General features: G+C 44.3%; 3 non-coding genes across 3 annotated transcripts; all 3 read right to left on the bottom strand.

The window, feature by feature from the left end:
* Positions 1 to 3726: 3726 nt before the first annotated feature.
* TRNAC-GCA lies at positions 3727 to 3798 on the bottom strand. The gene has a single exon. It is a non-coding gene; the product is annotated as a tRNA-Cys (tRNA).
* A 1624-nt stretch (positions 3799 to 5422) lies between these two features.
* On the bottom strand, positions 5423 to 5494 carry TRNAC-GCA. Its single transcript has one exon. It is a non-coding gene; the product is annotated as a tRNA-Cys (tRNA).
* Positions 5495 to 12285: 6791 nt separating this feature from the next.
* Positions 12286 to 12357, bottom strand: TRNAC-GCA. Its single transcript has one exon. It is a non-coding gene; the product is annotated as a tRNA-Cys (tRNA).
* Positions 12358 to 15070: the final 2713 nt, after the last annotated feature.

The raw sequence follows: 15070 nt of genomic DNA, 5'->3' as shown, positions 1-15070 counted from the left end.
CCTTTCCAGGCTGCTACCACACCCAGAGCACCTGCCTTCCTGAGTCATTGCCAGTGGTTTGGAGAGGCCTCCCCAGGGCCCAGCTGCCAGCCCTGACCCTGGGCACAAGAGCCACGTCCAGGGGCCCCCTCTGAGGGTCCCCCACACCCACAAGCCCTCCAGAGGCTCTTTGGGCCTCACCCACTCCTACAGAGCCCCCGGCCACATGGGGCCACAACTTGTCCTCACTCCCTGCCCAGGCCAGCCTGGCAGCCCCCAAGCAGACAGGACACAACCGTCCTTCAGCCCCTGGAGATGGAGCTGACACAGTGCTTTGGGCTTTTAGGTTCCACATGGCCAGAGGCGTGGAAGGCCGCCCCACAGCAGAAGCTACAAGTCCTTTAGCTCTTCCACAGACCCTGGGTAAGATTCTCTGTGACCTGGAGAGGGCTGGGGACAACTGCAGGCCCATCTCTCGAGCACCAGCCTGAGGCTCCAGCCAGTTCCTCAATGCCCGGCCTGCTTGGGTACAAGCTCGCTCCTTTTCCTCTTGGGGAGAATGTAGTTGGGCTGCTGGGCCCTGAGCAGCCTGCCGCCCCCATTACCTACCAGAACTGCCAAGGCCCACTTTCTTGGTGCTCTGGAGCCAGGCCTTGCCTCTCCCCCTGCGGCCAGGCTCTCTGTCTCCTGGTGACCTCATGCCGGCTCCTCTTCACAAGGGGATTCACGGCTGGATTTGAGCCAGCCACCTCAGGAACTGCAGGCCAGCAGCCCGGAGGAAGCCCCTGGGCCCTATTCCCTCAGCCAGCTGCTTTTTGGGTGGGAAGCCTCCAGGCCTGGCTAAAATGAAGGGCCTCTTCCAAGGCTTCAGCTCTCTCTGTCTCTCTCTCTGTCTGTCTCTCTGTCTCCATCTCCTTCTCTAACTCTGTCTCTTCTTTGTCTCTGTCTGTCTGTCTGTCTGTCTGTCTCTGTCTCTGTCTCTGTCTCTCTCTCTCTGTCTGTCTCTCTGTCTCCATCTCCTTCTCTAACTCCGTCTCTTCTTTGTCTCTGTCTCTCTGTCTGTCTGTCTCTGTCTCTGTCTCTCTCTCTCTGTCTGTCTCTCTGTCTCCATCTCCTTCTCTAACTCCGTCTCTTCTTTGTCTCTGTCTGTCTGTCTGTCTCTGTCTCTGTCTCTGTCTCTCTCTGTTGCTTTTTGACCCTTCCCAAAGCCAACCCTAACCTGGATGCCAAGGATGACACCTCAGTGTTACCTGAATCACCCCAACTAGTGGAAGATGGGAGAGGCCAGACCATGGGGAAGGGCAGGGCTTTCTGCCCATGCATCTGGCATGAGTGAAAGCAGAAAGAGCAGATGCCCAGAGGCAGGGCAGCTGGCAGAGGCTGAAGGCACAGGAGAAGCCAGGGAGCATTTGACTGGAGACACACTTAAAGGCACAGGAAGAGCCTCGTCAGGATGGCAGAAGAGAGGCAAAGAAAATTGAAACCTCTTTGGAATCCTCTCCAATCCACCTTAAAAGAATGCTTCAGATGAATACTGGGGCAACAGAACCAACTAGGAGATGGAGAGAAAAAACTTTGCTGAAGAAAACACCTTGGAAAGTGGAGAGATGAGAGGAGAAGGCAGCTCATAGCAAGGTTGAACCAAGGATCACCATTGCAAGCCAACAATAGCCCCCCATCAATCCCACTGTTAAAGTTTCTGAACCTGGGCCCAAGCCAACATGGAAACCCCAAGACCCTGCCTCAGCCAAGAGGAAAATCCCCCTGCGCCCCGTGCCTGGAAGTGCCAAGCCCTACGGCAAACTTGTCATGAGGCCCCAAGCCCTAGTACAAGGCAGTCTGCAGTGTACCTGGCTAGTGCAAGCTGAAATGGAGGCCCAGAGCTCCTGCCCAAGCCTGCAGTGAATACCTGGACTCCAGCTCAAGGCAGTCTTTAGTGTGTGCCTAGTCAGTGTAAGCCCACAGTGAGACCCGAAGCCTTTGCCCAAGCCCAAGATGAAGCCCTGAGCTCCAGCAAAAGGTAATGCTCTGAATCCTACAAGCCATTAGCATGCCCTGGGGGAGACTTAAATAGTGGTGGAGGTAGCTTTTAGAGCTCCACAGCCCCCAGGAAGGAAGAAAGAAAAAGAACCACTTATGTATAGTAAATTATTATGGAAACAACGAAGAACAAGATACAAATTCAGAAGAGGACAGTGAGATCAAAGCAATTACATGCAAAACTTCATAAAAAAAGGGAATTGGTATCAGGCTAAAAGGATTTCAAATATTAAATAAAAGAAGCAGAGGTAAAACAGGGAAGAGAAAGAGATTTAAGAAGAAAAATAACACCTTAAAAAGCAGAATTGGCTATATGGAGAAGGAAAAACAAAAGTCCTGTGAAAAAAAGAGTTTCTTTAAAAAGTAGATTTGGCCAAATGGAAAAGGAGGTTCAAAAGTTCCTGGAACAGAATTATTCCTTAAAAATTAGAATTGAACAGGTAGAAGCTAATGAGCTCATGAGACATAAAGAAACAAAATGAAAAATGAAAAAATAGGAGAAAATATGAAATAGCTTATTTAAAAAACAACTGTCTTAGTAAAGAGATACAGGAAAGACAAATTAAGAATTATTGCACTCCCTGAAAGCCATGCTGAAATAAAACAAAACAAAAAAATTAGTCATGATATTACAAGAAACTATCAAAAAATTGCCCTGATATTCTTGAATGAGAGGGTAAAATAGATATTAAAAGATTCCAGAAACTACTTCCTGAAATAAATCCCCAAATGACAACTTCGAAGAACATTATAGCTCAATTCAAGAGCTCCCAGACCAAAGAAAAATACTGCAAGCAGCTAGAAACAATTCAGATATCATTGAGCTATAGTCAGGATTACACAAGACTCAGTAGCTTACAAATGAAAGGATCAGTGTACTTGAAATATGATATTCCAGAAGGCAAAAGACCAGGTTTACTGATTATCTACCTCACAAACTGAACATATTCTTTATGGGGAAAAAATTACTATAATTAAAAGTAAGAGAACCATTGAACCAATAAATAAGACAAGGATTTGGTTTATGAAAAAAAAAACCCAAACAAATAAAATAGAACATTGGTTAATTTGATTAAAAACAGAAAGACAAAAATAAAATTACCAGTATCAAAAATGAAAAAGGGGAATTCACCACTACTGAAGAGGAAATTAAAGCTATCAGTAGGATCCATTTTGCCCAATTACATGCCAATCAATCTGACAACCTAAGTGAAATGGATGAATATTTACAAAAATATAAATTGCTCCGAGTAAGAAAAGAGAAAATAGAATATTTAAATTCCAAAGAGATCCAGAAAATGGAGAAGCGACCTATTTGTACAAGAAATATTCATAGTATCACCCTTTGTAGTGACAAAGAATTGGAAATTGAGGGAATATCCATTGACTGGGGAATGGCTGAATAAATTGTGGTATATGATGGTGATGGAATACTATCATGCTATAAGAAATGATGAGCAAGATGATTTCAGAAAGAACTGGAAAGACCTACACAAACTGATGCAGAGTGAAATAAGTAGAACCAGGAGAACATCATACAGATTAATAGCAATATTGTTTGATGATCAATTGGTCCCAGCATGCTTGGAGTGTGGCAGCCACAGGTGGGAGAGAGGCTGAGGCTGGCAGAGGCTGGGTTCTTGCAGGCACTTGGGAGGCCTGGAGGAAGAGGAGCAGGTGGAAGGCCCAAAAGGTGAGGCAGCTGGTAGGGGGCACCTGGATTTGAACCAGGGACCTCTTGATCTGCAGTCAAATGCTCTACCCCTGAGCTATACCCCCTGGCCCGCAGGGATGCCCATAATTAGCCCCTTTCCAAGCTGCCACCACAGCCAGAGCATCTGCCTTCCTGAGTCATTGCCAGTGGTTTGGAGAGGCCTCCCCAGGGCCCAGCTGCCAGTCCTGACCCTGGACACAAGAGCCACGTCCAGGGGCCCCCTCTGAGGGTCCCCCACACTCATCAAGCCCTCCACAGGCCCTTTGGGTCTTACCCTCTCCTATAGAAGCCCCAACCATAAGGGGCTGCAACTTGTCCTTATTTCCTACCCAGACCAGCCTGGCAGCCCCCAACCATCCCTCAGCTCCCTGGCCTGGAAATGAAGCCGAGACAGTGCTTTGGGCTGTCAGCTTCCATCTAGCCCAGAGGCATGGAATACCCCCCTCTGAAGAAGCTGCAAGTCCTCTTGCCCCTCCACAGGCCTTGGGTGAGCCTCGATGTCTCCTGCAGAAGGCTGGGGAGAACAAGGAGCCTCCATCTCTCGAGCACCAGCCTGCAGCTCTGGCCTGCCTCTCGCTACTTAGCTTATACACTTGCTCCCTCCCCGGCTAGGGGGCACCCAGTTAGTGTCCCCCACAGGCAGACACTGGCTGCCACAAGGCAGACATCCTCTGTCCTCGACCAGGTGAGGCTCTCCATATCCCCCCAGTCCTGCTGCCCCGGGGCCAGGCCTTGCATCCTCCACGGCTGCCAGGCTATCCGTCTTCTTGGGACCTTCATGCCGGCTCCTTTTCACAAGGAGATTCATAGCTGGATTTGAACCAGTCACCTCTGGAACCTCAGGCCACCTGCCTGAGTCTGAGGCAGCAGGGAGGAAGCCCCAGGACCCTGCACCAGCAGGCCTCGCTCACACGAAGGGCCTCTCCCGAGGCTTCAGCTCTCTCTGCCTCTCTCTGTCCCTGTTGCTTTTTGACTCTTTCCCTAGCCAGCACCAGTCTACCTGGGAAGGAGAGCAGCCCAAGGTGGCTTATAGAAGCCCAGCGGACTAGGAGGCCTGAGAGGCGAGAGAAGGAGGAAGCCAGGGCTTCTGCCTCTGGAGCTGGAGAAAGTATAAGCAAAGGAGCAGGGAGAAGTCAATCAGCAAGCGGATGCTAGAGGCTGGAGGTATGCCAAAAGCCAGAGGGCAGTAGGGAGAAGACACCCTGGCCGGCCCTGTGCTCAGAGGTGGAGAGGGAGCAAAGAGGAGGCTCTGGTCAGGGCGAGGACCAGAAACCTGGACCCCTGTGGCATTCTATGTGCCTGTGGGGACCCCCTGACCCCGATCATGATGCCTGCTGGAGTGGGTGCCTGGCCAGTGGTTGGCTCTGACAAGTTGGGGGCCTCCTCTTGAGGCTGCTGCAAGCCCACGAAGAGGTTTGAAGAGGCAGGAAAGAGGCAGCCAATGGGAGGCTGCTGGACCTGGCCAGACTCTTTTTACGTAGAGCCCCAAAGAACAAGCAGAAGATTATGCCATCCAGGCCACAGAAATGGAAGCTGGGGGCCACTCCAGGTGTGTGTGGCCAGCCTGAGGCCATGCTTGGACTGTGGCAGCTACTGATGAGAAAGAGGTTCAGGCTGGGTTGTTGTAGGAACTTGGAAGGCCAGGAGGAAGAGGAACATGTAGAAGGCCTAAAAAGTGAGGCAGCTGGTAGGGGGCACCTGGATTTGAACCAGGGACCTCTTGATCTGCAGTCAAATGCTCTACCCCTGAGCTATACCCCCTGGCCCACAGGGATACTCATAATTAGCCCCTTTCCAGGCTGCTACCACACCCAGAGCACCTGCCTTCCTGAGTCATTGCCAGTGGTTTGGAGAGGCCTCCCCAGGGCCCAGCTGCCAGCCCTGACCCTGGGCACAAGAGCCATGTCCAGGGGCCCCCTCTGAGGGTCCCCAACACCCACAAGCCCTCCACAGGCCCTTTGGGTCTTACCCTCTCCTACAGAGGCCCCAGACACATGGAACTTCCACTTCTCTTCTCCCCACCCAGACCAGCCTGGTAGGCCCCAAGCAGACAGGACACCACATTTTCCCACCCACTATCCTGGAGAACAAGCTGAGACAGTGCTTTGGGCTTTCAGCTTCAATATAGCCCAGAGGCATGGAATACTGCCCCAACACAGAAACTGCAAGTCCTCTTGCCCTTCCACAGGCTTTGGGTGAGCCTCAGTGTCTCCTGCAGAGGGCTGGGTAGAACTTCAAGGCCCTCTTGAGAACCAGCATGAGGTTCCGGCCTGTTCCTCAGCTCCGTGCCAGGTTACTGATGGACTTGCTCCCTTTCTTGCTGGGAGACACAGTTAATGGCCCACACAGGTAAGCACCCCTGGCTGCCCATTGTAAAAAATAAAATTAATATATAATGATAACTTTAAAAATATTATGGTTTTTATAAGATTTATTAGTAATCACTAGAAAATAAAGCCTCTTGCCATGCTAGCTTAGGCTGCTCAAAAAGCCTGCTATTCCCTGCCACTACCATGCTGCCATAGGAAGCAAAGAGGAAGAGTCAGCCAGACCCTTCAATTTTATACCCTTGTCTACATCAGCACATAATGACAGGAAGCCAGTGGCCTCATGGGAAATGTAGTTCAAAGACCCCCAAATTTCCAAGAACACATTCTCCCCCTGAGATACAAGGAAGACTGGTCTTTCAGATGGATCTTGTAAACATAACCAACTTTTAAATTACAGTAATTTGGGGATAAAAAGAAAAGAAGACAAAACCAATTATCCAATGACTGTTAGGCGCATTGACAAAAAGCTAATTAGGAGGCAGTCTCCTTTGGCATGAGTGTACATTCAAAACAAATGCATTCAACCCCAACAGTTCAATCAATTGCACCCCAAAGTTCATTGTGGATCTTCTTGGTCTACAGGCATCTTCATGGTGCCTTCTGCAAACAGCTGACTTTCTGGATTCGGGGAGATAGCAAATTTCTTATCCTGAAATTACTCTCAAAAGAATTTATTATAGGATAATAATACGTCCCCCCCTGAGGAGAATAACATATTCCCCTCTGAGGAGTATAGTGACAAACACCCAGATAAGCTAAGGATACATGGTTGAGTTATGGGGGTATATGAATCGGTTGGCAAAAGAAATCCAAAAACATCCAAAAATCCAAATAAAAGAGAAAAAAAACCTTGTGGACGAAATATAAAATGTCAAAGTTTTATGTATAAAAATGTAAATAAAGGAAAGAAACTTATAACAGGTCCTTGAATCAAGTCCCAACTAAAGTGATTTCATAACAGGCCCTTGAATTAGAGTCCAATTAAAGTAATTTCTGTCCCAAAAATCTGGACAAAATAGAGTAATATTGCATTTACCCATTGGCAGCTAAGACTACAGGAAGTTGCCATACTCTAGGAGAGAAAAAAAGGACTAGATTTTTGTGTGAAAGGGAAGTGTCATTCCCTGATCTGATTTTACCTTCACTCTCAGGGATAGGAGGAGCCAGGATGATAGCCAACCTTTGGTACTTGACTAGGATGTGGCTCAGGGAAGGCTAGCCTCTAACATTATGTCAGAACAGCCTCAACATCAAATCCCCAAACATTATGTTCAAGTCCTTTCGTATTGGAGTAGAAGTTCATCAATCCTACCTAGATTGGTTTGGTCTTTTTTGACCTTGTACTCCTAGGCACTGTGCATATTCTCATCCATCCAATTGGGATTGGTTGTTCTTCTTGACCTTGTGCTTCTTTGTACTGTATAGTGTCTCTTTCATTCCCTTCTGGAATCAGACACAGTCATTAATAACAGTCCCATAACATTTATCAATAAATGGCAGGTTTCCGTAGTCTAAAGCTTTGGGGTATGCATTAATATTATAGCAAATATATATTTATATTAAACTTATATTACTGTAAAATAGAAAAAATTAATATTGATAATGTGTTTCAAGTACAAAAATGAGAGAAAAAAGGAAACTCAAATACCATGTTGCACATACAAGGGAAAATAATATTAAAAAAGAATGTTTCCAAAATAAAAAATATATAGCTTAGCATCAGTGACACACTGTTTCAGCCAGAGAGATGTAGAACACACCCCAAATGAGATCCATTTCTTTTAAAACTTTGTCATGAACCACTGTGTGAGTGCAAATGACTTTTACAAAATAGCAGATTTATAAAAACAGTAATATAGTAGATAATGCACATTCAAAGAAGAACCAAAGTTCCCCCAAATTACAATAACATATTTAAGGACAATAGCGAACAAACCCATTATTATATAGGATTCACATGAGTTTCTATATAGCCACTTGCTATGTGATGTTTAAAAACTTTATACTTGTCACAAATTCTTTAGGTATAGCAAGTCTTTCAACCTTGGCTGAGATACTTTTAACAAAATCAATTATTGCCATAATTCAAAATGTGGGGCAGAGCCTAGAAAAAACACAAAGCTTATAAAAAACTTTTTGGGTTTAAAATGTCACCAAGAAGTCTGGATCCTTCTGGTGGAAAAGCAGAATAAGCTGAAGAGTTACAAATATATAAAAAAACATTTCGAAGCTACTAGACTTCAGAGAAAATCCTTCACACCTCCTGAATGAGATTATAAGCCATTATAAGGGTAACTAAGCCTCTTGGGCATCTTGCTCCCTCTGGTATGGGACTTTAACAGTTTACAGACCTGTCTCCAAAATGTCCCACCCATTTCACGTGGAGCAGAGGACTAAATAGTGAAAATCACTTCAGATTTCTCATCCATTACATTTTTATAAATGTGGAAGTGGGGAAATAAAATAAAATAGTGCCATAGCATATCTCTTCAACCACTAATGTACTTATTTCTTGTTATGAACAACTCAGAGGCAAGCAAATATTAGATATCTAAAAACCACTCCTGAAGACTCCTTAAAATTACATTAAATTCTTAAGTCATTAAATTCTCCAAAGGCTGTATACAATTTAAAAAATAGAATAAAAAGCTGTTAAGGCAACATGTGACCTCACTAGTTGAGATGACAAATCCAGGATACATAAGATTTATGGGCTTTTTTACAACTTAAAAAATTTTTTGTAAGCTTGTTCTTGGGCTTTCACAATGATATGTTGAGTACAGTTAAAGGGGAAGGTACAGATAAACATATAGCATAATATAAAAATATAACAAAATAGATATTAATTAGATTAACACAGATAAACTTAAAAAAACTTTAAACAGTAAAGCAATCAGCAACATAAAATAATATAAGCAAATGACAAGGTAGAGGCAGTGGAATCAAAAACCTTTTTTACCAATTCCATTAGACTTGTTCACTATTCAGAGGGGAAAAACACATTAATAAACTTCCAGATCTCTTTTAAGGTTCTTTCTCCTCCCCCATATAAATCAACCATTCAGATTTAATTTTCCAGACCTCTGGGATCTCCCATAGTGAGAGAGAATTCCTCGCTGAACATATTTTACCAGTCTTGGCAGGCCCAAATGGCCAGGGGTTGTAGGGAGATGAATTTCTCCCCTGAATCTCAGGTAAGATAATCACAAGGACCAGTGTGCCCAGGAATGGTAGGAAGAAAAAACATCCCACAACTGGGATTTGTTCGAAATAGATAATGCACTGCTCTTTCATAGGGCAGGCCATGCTTGCAATTTTATTTCCTGTTTGCAAGAGTAACCTTCCATGCCCTTCCCCCTTGGGTTAAAGCACTAGGGGCCACCTCAGCCACGTGGACAGGGAGTGGCTACCTCAGCCACTTTAGGAGGCTAATTATTGTCTAAGAGGAAACACACCTGGAGTTCCAAGGCAAGCAGCAAGCAGTGGGTAAGGATTGTTCTCAATGAAAAGGAGGATTTATACTTTCCAAGCTTCTGGAGATTGGCTCCAATAAGCAGCTCCAGGAATGGTGAGGATCTACAGGCAACATCTGGGATTGGTGGCATCAGCAGCAACAGTGGCAGCTCAGCTTCCCGGGAGGGGTGGCTGGGTGCAGGAGGTGAAGGAACAGACAGTTGGATTGGTAGCCAAGGCAATGAGGAACAGCAGTCAGCTTGGATTGGCAAGAGAAGTGGCTTTTCCCTTTTTGGTGTAGAGCTCCTAGAAAAGCCACTCAAACAAAAGCAGCTGGGTGGCGGGGGAAAATGGAGAAAAAGAGAAAAAACAAACAAAAACACAAAAACACAAAAACAGCAGGAGCAGGTCAACAGCTCTGGAGCGAGTTTGGAGTTCTCTCAGAGTTCTTGGGGTGGAGAGAGGGTGAAAAGCCATGGCAGAAGAAACGTGGCTTTTCAAAATTTATCTTACCTAGGCTATCTTAAAAAATTGAGAGTTCTTTCTCCAACTTCAAGTCGTCATCATTTTAAAAAATAAAATTAATATATAATGATAACTTTAAAAATATTATGGTTTTTATAAGATTTATTAGTAATCACTAGAAAATAAAGCCACATGCCATGCTAGCTTAGGCTGTTCAAAAACCCCACTGTTCCCTGTTGCCACCATGCTGCCATAGGAAGCAAAGAGGAAGAGCCAAGCCAGACCCCTCAATTTCATACCCCTGTCTACGTCAGCACGTTATGACAGGAAGCCAGTGGGCTCATGGGAAATGAAGTTCAAAGACCCCAAAATTTCCAATAACACATCACGAGCAGGCCAGGCTATCCAAGTAATGGTCCTGGGCAGTTTGCTGCCTCTATCCCCTACCAGTTTGACCAAGGCCTACTTTCCTGTTGCCCCAGGATGAGGTCTTACATATCTCACTGCTGCCAGGCTCTCTGTTTCTTTGTGATCCTCATGCCAGCTGCTGTTCACAAGGGGATTCACAGCTGGGTCCCATCAGCCTCCAGAACGTCAGGCCACCAGCACCCTTAGCCACTCCTTGGCTGGTAGACTCCACACCTTGCTAGCAAGAACGATCTCTCCCACAGCCTCAGCTCTTCATGTCTCTCTCTATGTTTCTCTTTGTCTTTGTCTCTCTGTCTCTGTCTCTTTTTTTGTTTTCTTTTTTTCTTAAATTAAAAAAAATTTAAAATTCAATTCCCCCCCCCCCAATTGCATGTAAAAACATTCCCCAACATTTTAGAAAGGATTTTGAGTTTTGAATTCTTTCCCTCCCTCTTGCTATCCCCTAAGATGATTAGAAATCTATTATTGAATATACATGTATAATAATATAAAACATTACCCATATTAATCCTTTTGTGCATAGAACTAGAACAAAAAATGCTAAGAAAGAAGGTGAAGAAGTCTGCTTTAGTCTGGATTCAGACTCCATCAGTTCCTTCTTTGGAATCAAATGGCATTTTTTATCATGAGTTCTTTGAGATTGTCTTAAATCATTGTATTACTGAGAATAGCTGTCATTCATAGTTGTTCATTGTACACTATTCCTATCAGTGTGTACAATCTTTTCCTGGTTCTGCTCATTTCACATTTCTTCAGTTCATCTAAGTATTTCTAGGTTTTTCTGAGATCTTCTTGCTCATCATTTATTAAATCACAATGGTATTTGATCATTACCATATATTGTAACTTATTTAATCTTTTCCCAATTGATGAGCATCCCCTCACTTTCTAATTCTTTGCCTCTCACAATGAGAGCTGCTTTAAATATTTTTGTCCATATCTGCCCTTCCTCTTTTTTTTTTTATCTCTTTGGGATACAAACTTAGTAACGGTATTGCTGGGTCGAAGGGTATGGACTGTTTTAAAAACCTTTGGGCATAGGTTGAAATTGTTCCCCAGAATAGTTGAATCAGTTCCCAACTCCCCCAAAAGTGTATTAGCGTCTCAATTTTTCCACATTCTGTCATTTTCCTTTTCTGTCTTAATAGCTGTTCTGATAAGTTTGGGTGTGGTATTTCAGAATTGTTTTAATTTGCATTTCTCAAATTAATAGTCATGTAGAATATTAATTGCTTTTCTGAGAACTTCCTGTTCCTCTCCTTTGACCATTTATCAATTGGTGAATGGCTTGTATTCTTATATATTTAACTCATTTCTCTATGTATTTAAGAAATAAGGTCTTTATTAGAAACTATAAAAAATCTTTAAACCATTATAATTAATATGTACTACTCTGCATCCTATTTCTCTTGTTTAGTTTCTGACATCACATCTCCCAATTTGACATCTTTTCTATCAGTCCCAATCCCCTTCTCTTATCCCCTTCTCATCCTACTTTCCTGAATGGTAAGATAGATTTCTATACCCAACTGACTATGTTCTTCCCTTGTTGAGCCAGTTCTGAGGGGAGTAACATTCACACACTCTCCTCCTCAGCTCCCTCATCTAACCCTCCACTCTAAAACCTTTCATGTCTTTTTTATGTGGGATAATTTACCCTATTCTATTGTTCTCTTCTAGCTTCCAATGCATTCCTCTTTCTCATGCCTTCATTTTATATTTTTATATCATCTATTGTAATCAACTCAAATCCTTGCCCTTTGTCTATGTATACTCTTTCTAAGGGCTGAGGCTGAGAGGCTGGGTTGTTGCAGGCACTTGAGAGGCAAAGAGGAAGAGGAGCAGGTGGAAGGCCCAAAAGGTGAGACAGCTGGTAGGGGGCACCTGGATTTGAACCAGGGACCTCTTGATCTGCAGTCAAATGCTCTACCCCTGAGCTATACCCCCTGGCCCACAGGGATGCCCATAATTAGCCCCTTTCCAAGCTGCCACCACACCCAGGGCACCTGCCTTCCTGAGTCATTGCCAGTGGTTTGGAGAGGCCTCCCCAGGGCCCAGCTACCTGCCCTGACCCTGGGCACAAGAGCCACGTCCAGGGGCCCCCTCTGAGGGTCCCCAACACCCACCAAGCCCTCCATAGGCCCTTTGGGCCTCACCCTCTCCTACAGAGGCTTGGCCACATGGGTCTGCCACTTCTTTACTCCCCACCCAGACCAGCCTGGCAGCCCCCAATCAGACAGGACCCAACATTCTCCCACCCACTGCTCTGGAGAACAAGCGGAGGCAGTGCTTTGGGCTGTCAGCTTCCATCTAGCCCAGAGGCATGGAATGCTGCCCCTCCACAGAAGCTGCAAGTCCTCTTGCCCCTCCACAGGCCTTGGATGAGCCTCGATGTCTCCTCCAGAGGGCTGGGGAGAACAAGGAGCCTCCATCTCTCGAGCATCAACCTGCGGCTCCAGCCTGTTCCTCAGCTCCTTGCCAGGTTGCTGATGGACTTGCTCCCTTTCCTGCTGGAAGACACAGTTCATGGCCCACACACAGATAGGTACCTCCTGGCTGCCCATGAGCAGGCCGGCCTGTCCAAGCAACGGTCTTGGGCAGTTTGTTGCCTCGATCCTCTACCAGTCTGACCAAGGCCTACTTTCCTGTTGCCCCAGGGTGAAGCCTTGCCTCCCCCACTGCTGCCAGGCTCTCTGTCTCCTGGTGACCTCATGCCGGCTCCTGTTCACAAGGGGATTCACAGCTGGTTTGGAACCAGCCACCTCTGGAACCTCAGGCCACCAGCCCGAGTGAGCCAGCAGGGAGGAAGCCCCAGGACCCTCCACCCTCAGCCAGCTCCTCTTTGTGCAGTGTGCAGGTTTGATTGGCAAGAAGGGCCTCTTCCAAGGCCTCATCTCTCTCTCTCTCACCCTCCCCACCTCTCTCTCTCTCCCTCCTCCTCTCTTCCTTTCTGTCTCTGTCTCTGTCTGTCTGTCACCCTCTCCCTCTCTTTTCCTCTGTTTCTGTCTCTTTCTCTCTGTCTCTATCTCTGCCTCTCTGTCTCTCTCAGTCACTCTGTCTCTAGCTCTGTCTCTCTCTTTCTTTTTCCTCTCTCTGTCTCTCTCTGTCTGTTTGTCTGCTGTCTCTTGTGCTATTTGATCCTTCCCTTAGTCACCCATAACCTGGATGCCAAAGACATCAACCCAATGTTGCTTATAGCAGCCCATCTAAATGGTAGGCCTTAGAAACTAGAGCAGAAAGAGCAGGGCTTTTGTCTATACCAGGTTCCCAAACTTTTTTGGCCTACCGCCCCCTTTCCAGAAAAAATATTACTTAGCGCCCCCTGGAAATTAATTTTTTTAAAAATTTTAATAGCAATTAATAGGAAAGATATATGTATTAATGTTTCTATCTTTTTCATAAAATATAGTAAAGAAAGGTATAAATTAGAAACATTGAACTTTGAAATTATGAAACTATTTATTGAACTCAGAATAGAATGTAATACAAAAAAAGTTAAAACATTCGAAATCATCTTAATGAGAAGCATGAACCTGGTGTGCTGCTACCAATTTAGTAATCCTCGGCTCTATTTCATCAGCAGTCTTAAATCACCATGATTGACTATTTGCAATTGGTTTCTTTTGTTGTTGTTGTTAATAAATTGGTTACCACACTGAATCCATGATCCACTGAATATGATGAAGGAAAAGCAATTAAGAACTTTTGAATTACAGCCCATATTTCAGGATAAGCCATAGGGATCTCCTTTTGCAGCCAGAATTGTTGGTAGCCGCTTTTGAATTTAAATTTCATTTCATCATTTGTATTTACTTCCATCAGTTCTTCTTGTAACTGTGGAGATTCTTCGGTGTTTGCACTTGAAAAAGGATCCAAAATCCAATCAGGTATGTTCATTTTCAAAATATCATCAAATCGTTGATTAAAATCTGAATGGAGAGCATCCAAGTGCTCACAATAAGAAAGTATGTCTTCATCTTTATTTTCTGCTCCCGATAAATTTGGGAACTGGCTGAATTCCCCTCGTCCAAAGTTTCGTTTGTACAGAAGAAGTTTTGTCACAAATGCAGAAATAACAGATTTTGTTTTTATTAAATTCACTTCATCACCTTGAAGCTAAAGATTGCTTTCATTAAATTTTTGAAACAAGTCTGTCAAGTAAGCAATGTCACTTTTGGATTGAATTAAATTGGATCTTAAAGCATTATCTTTCAAGAACTCCAGCACCAAGTTAAACAGTTTATAAAACCTATCTAAACAGGCACCCTTTGACAACCAATGAACTTCTGTATAAAGCAGCAAATGATTAAATTCTTCATTGTTTTCAATACAAAGCTGTTTAAATAATCTGACATTCAATGATTTGCTTCTGATTGTGTTAATAGCTTTAATTACTTATTGTAATGAATTATATAGGCATGCACTTAAATTTTTGGCAACTAGATGTTGAGAATGGTTGATACAGTGTACTGTGAATGCATTTGGCACCTCCTTTTTTAAATATGCAAGAAAACCTCTGTAGCATCCTACCATCACTGGATACTGATAAGATATTACCTAGAGGTATTTCTTTTTCTTTAAAAAAGTCATCCAATGCATGAAATATTGATTCTCCTTTAGTATCAGTTTGCAAATATTTTGCAAATAATAATTCTTGACA

This window comes from Gracilinanus agilis, chromosome 5 (assembly GCF_016433145.1).
Source record: "Gracilinanus agilis isolate LMUSP501 chromosome 5, AgileGrace, whole genome shotgun sequence".
NCBI classification, from domain to species: Eukaryota; Metazoa; Chordata; class Mammalia; order Didelphimorphia; family Didelphidae; genus Gracilinanus; species Gracilinanus agilis.
Note: the sequence above shows the minus strand (reverse complement) of the source record. Positions and strands in the feature narration are given on the sequence as shown.